The following is a 4498-nucleotide window of genomic DNA, read 5'->3' as shown; positions in this document are numbered from 1 at the left end:
TGGAGGATGGGGCAGATTAATCGAAAGCGGGCGGTCAGTGCGGGTGACAGAAGGTGAGCCCGAACAAGCATGAAAAAAAACTCGCGTGTAGATTTAATGCATTAACAACATGCAGCTCATATGAATATGCAACAAAAGTACTTGATTATAGTTGATTGTTGTTTTTTTCACGTCAGTACATACATATATACAATTTACTGTTTGGATTTAGGTACGTGGACTTCATTACATACCCAGTTTCATATAGCACTTTTGTATTTGTGCCGGACGGACGCGTGTCAATGGCATTGCTGGTCAGCAGCCGATCGCTAGCCCTTCATGCGGGCACTTCAACAGCTTTTTCTTTGTGTATGTGCGTATATGCGCCACGCCGCCGACCAATCACAGCATTGCCAATTGCTGCTGCACCGCCAGACATTAGACAGCCGGGACCTGCAGAGAGTGGTGGCTGAGGATTAGGAGCTTAACCGCCTAATGGGGTTGCTTAGGTGACATGCGTAAACACGCCCACGCAAGCAACCACTGCGACGACGACAATAACATTAACAAGTGTTGGTCGATAGTAGTAACGGGGGCAGGAGGCGAGTGGCTGATGAAGTAATAACAAAAATAAACTACCAACGCCTACACTTGCTGTAAGCTTTTATGCTTAGCCACTATTTCTGCATTCACACTCAGCTTGCAATTATGTATTGTGAGTAGCTTTAAGCGCCAGTACTGCGTTGCTTGCATGGGTGGGCGTGTGTTTATTGTTGCCGTGCTTTTATTTTTCCCGCTCTTTGTTAACCACCATTGTTGTTAGTTACGCTACACTCAGTAATGTGCGCGAGTAGAAGAGCGAGTGTTGTTGGCTGCCATTGCTTGTACCGTTACTCCAAAGTGCTGGGCTATGTGCAGCAGTTCGCTGTTAGTTGTTGCTGTAGTAGTATCTGATACTCTTGTCATTTCACTTAGCCAATTATCCAATAGGAATTACGCAGACACCTATACTTGTCTCGCTCTTGCGCATGCTCAGTTGGCGGTGCGACGGCCATTTTGCGCTGCTTGCCTACTCTCTTTCGCGCACGTACGCGTCATCCTACGGCAAGAAAACCAGTTTTTCTACTTTTGAAATTCACCTCATGTGCGTGTTTATTCACCACACAGCATTTGTTTTTATTTTTTCTTCAGCAACTAGCTGTATGCTTTGCACTTTTGCAATGGCAATTTCTCGGTTGTGCCTCGACTATTGCTTACGCATTCTGCCTCTATTCACCTAAATGTCGATGCTGGTTGCGTGCATGCAACAAAAGTCACGGCATGTGGCATGCGATCTCTTGCTGTTGCACACAAGCAGCGTGCTGTGCACCATAGTAACGCCATAACGCTGGCAAGCAGCCTCACTACCACCACTGCTAGTACCTTCGCGTGTATGGAGTATCACTTCTAGAGGCAAGCAGGCAGGCAGCAATCAGCCAGCCACCAGTTAGTCAGAGAATTCTTGATGTTCATGCACATAAAGGTTTTTGTGGCAGTGCGTGTTGTTGTTATTGTCGTGCTACACCAACTGTGCGCCAGGCTGCGTGTGTGTGCCGAAGGAGTCAAGCCAACCACTGTGCACCCCGATTCGCACAGCGTCGACCACGACGACAACACACACGACACGATACCACTCGGAACGGTACGGTCGGCCGCACGCTTGTGACTGTATGCAGTGGCATAGGTAATTCCCAATTGTACAGATCGCTAACGGAAACAACGCAAACGCAGTTAGAAAAATTTCGTGCGCACCGCTAACTGACGGATCAACGGCTGTACAGAGCGCTGTTTAGACGGTACCGCGGTCGCGAAAAGTTATTTGAACAAAGTGAAAATCGTTTTGAAAATTTTCGAAATATTTAGCAAATGTGAATAGTCGTCAAAGAGTGCGCGAGAAATTATTATTTTCGCAATTTTTGAAAAAAAAAAACCAATGAAATGCGACGGCAAACGAACGCAGTGATTTAATTAAAGCAAACAGTTTTGTGGAAATATTGACGCACTAAAGAAAATTTAAAATACTAAAACAGAATGTTGAACATTTTCGAATGTGTTTTTGAAAGAGCTTATGTGTTTATAAAATTGTGCTCCGTGAAGCCTTAAACAATTTGAGTCTGCGGAAATACCAAATAGAGAACTAAGGCAGTTTGCGCAAACATACAAATAGTTTGAGAGCCACTGCTAACAACTTACCATTGACCTACTGCCGTTATCTACTCCGATCGACGCGTACATTCGAACACCCATACAGCCACAAACCCCCCTCTCTATCCCCCAAAGCAGCCTTCAAAATGATGATGAACGCCTTCATTGACCCTTCACCCTCGCAGCACCACCTGGCCACCTATGGACTGCGTATGTCACCTACCACACCCACCAATCAGTCGGACTTGCTGGGCAGCAGCGCGCACAGCAGCACGCACAGCAACAGCACACAGGTGCAACAGCAGCAACAACAGCAGGCGCAGCAACAGCAACAAGCCCAACAGCAACAGGCGCAACAACTGGACACTAGCGGTCTGATGTCCTCAGCCATGTCGCTGGGCGCTAGCGTCAGTGACATGTCCTCATCCGTAGGCGCCTCCGCCGCCAGCGCGCTGCCTACCAGAATAGCGGCTACAGCACTTCAACACACAACTCGGCTCGGCGTATTCATCACCACGCGATTTTTTGCTTGGCCGCCGCACGGACAATGACTACATGTCCGGCGCTACCACATCACACTGGTCGGCCAAAGCGCCGCTACTACAGCCGCCACCGCTGCCGATTCTATGCTATTTCCCTCCTTTCCCGCCACACACGCCCAACATCCCGATCTGACAACGTCCTTCGGCAATCACCCCTTTCATGCGGCGGCCCATCACCATGCGGCAGCAGCGCATCATCATCAGCATCAGATGCGCATAGGCATGGCGGACTACGCGCACCCGTATGCACATCATGCGGCGCAACACCACACCAACTTCCCGTCGGTGCACCATCATCAGCATCCCGCCATGTCCATGCATCCGGCGGGCGCGGGCGCTTTTCTGCGCTACATGCGCCATCAACCGTCGCGGCGTCGGCCATCAAGCAAGAGATGCAATGCCTTTGGGTGGATCCCGATCAGCCGGGCGGCCCGAATGGACGCAAAAGTTGCAACAAAATCTTCCACACTATGCACGACATCGTCACCCATTTGACAGTGGAGCACGTCGGCGGACCGGAGTGCACCACACACGCCTGCTTCTGGATTGGCTGCTCGCGCAACGGTCGGCCATTCAAGGCCAAATACAAGCTGGTCAATCACATACGCGTACACACGGGCGAAAAGCCGTTCGCTTGCCCGCATCCCGGCTGCGGCAAGGTGTTTGCGCGCAGCGAGAATCTCAAGATACACAAGCGGACGCATACCGGTAAGTCGTTAAACTAAAAAAAAAAAAAATAAGATAAGGAAACAAAAAATTGTCAAATAGCTGCAACACCTGCAGGGTTGTGGGCAGTGCGTATACGCCTGCCGAGCGAAAAGCGGTAGCACTGCAGCAACTGCAAGGGATGCCAATTTACTAGCAGCCTTAGAGCGTGCACGGCATTGCAATTCTATTTATTTGACTTCATTTGCGTTGCTTTTGCTCTGTTTTATTTTGTTTTAACTTGTTTGCCGTTTTCTCTTTGTTCGCTAATCGGTTTAAGTGACTTTGGGGCGGCGCCGTTGTAGGCGTACGCATTGATATTTGCGGACATGCAAAAATTTAAGCCTTTCGGGTTCTACGCCTTTTTGGCTGTTGTTGTTTGGAGTGTTCAAACGCATTGGAATTTTGTTTCGCTAGCGCGGAGAGTCAGTAAGCCAGAATCTGTCGGAGCTGGGTATTTCGTGGAAGGCTGAGGGAGTACCTACAGAGTCAGCAGCATCGAATTGTCATGAAATGCCAGGTAGTTGTGCGGCTACAGAATGTTTATTAATTTTGCACATTTGCTTGACTCTAACTGCATTGTGCTTTGTCCAATATATTTTTTGGGAAACCCATAGCAAAGAAAGCATGTGCTAGCGCGCTGTTGAGTTAATCGATTTATGTTTAAGTAGGTACATACATATGCATGTCGGTATGTGTGTACATATGAAAAATAAAATTTGTGTGCGATTTCAGTTATTTATTTGTTAAATGGCTCACTAAAGCAGAATAAGCAGAAAGCACACTATTAAAAAAGTTGATTTTGAGACTAAAGCAAAAGTTATTATATACTAAAGATGTATGAAAATAACATTAAAAATCTCATATTTTTTGCTATCTACTAAATTATTAGATTGGCCTCATACCTTTAGTTTACATAAACCTTGCAAATTTTGGCTACCTAACAAATTATTAGATTTGACCCATATCTTTAGTTTACATAAACCTTGCAAATTTTAGCGGCCAGTTTTTTCTTTGCCACTGTGTAAATGGGTTTTAGTCTAAGTGACATTTGTTTTTCCTTTTATTGAAACAAAATTGAATAAAAT

At 46.8% G+C, this 4498-nt stretch overlaps 1 pseudogene; it reads left to right on the top strand.

The window, feature by feature from the left end:
- The first annotated feature begins 2115 nt into the window (after positions 1 to 2115).
- LOC108372496 (pair-rule protein odd-paired-like) lies at positions 2116 to 3413 on the top strand (annotated as a pseudogene).
- Positions 3414 to 4498: the final 1085 nt, after the last annotated feature.

The sequence above is a fragment of the Rhagoletis zephyria genome, unplaced genomic scaffold, assembly GCF_001687245.7.
Source record: "Rhagoletis zephyria isolate East Lansing unplaced genomic scaffold, Rhagoletis_zephyria_1.1 Rzeph_scaffold_05808, whole genome shotgun sequence".
NCBI classification, from domain to species: domain Eukaryota; kingdom Metazoa; phylum Arthropoda; class Insecta; order Diptera; family Tephritidae; genus Rhagoletis; species Rhagoletis zephyria.
Note: the sequence above shows the minus strand (reverse complement) of the source record. Positions and strands in the feature narration are given on the sequence as shown.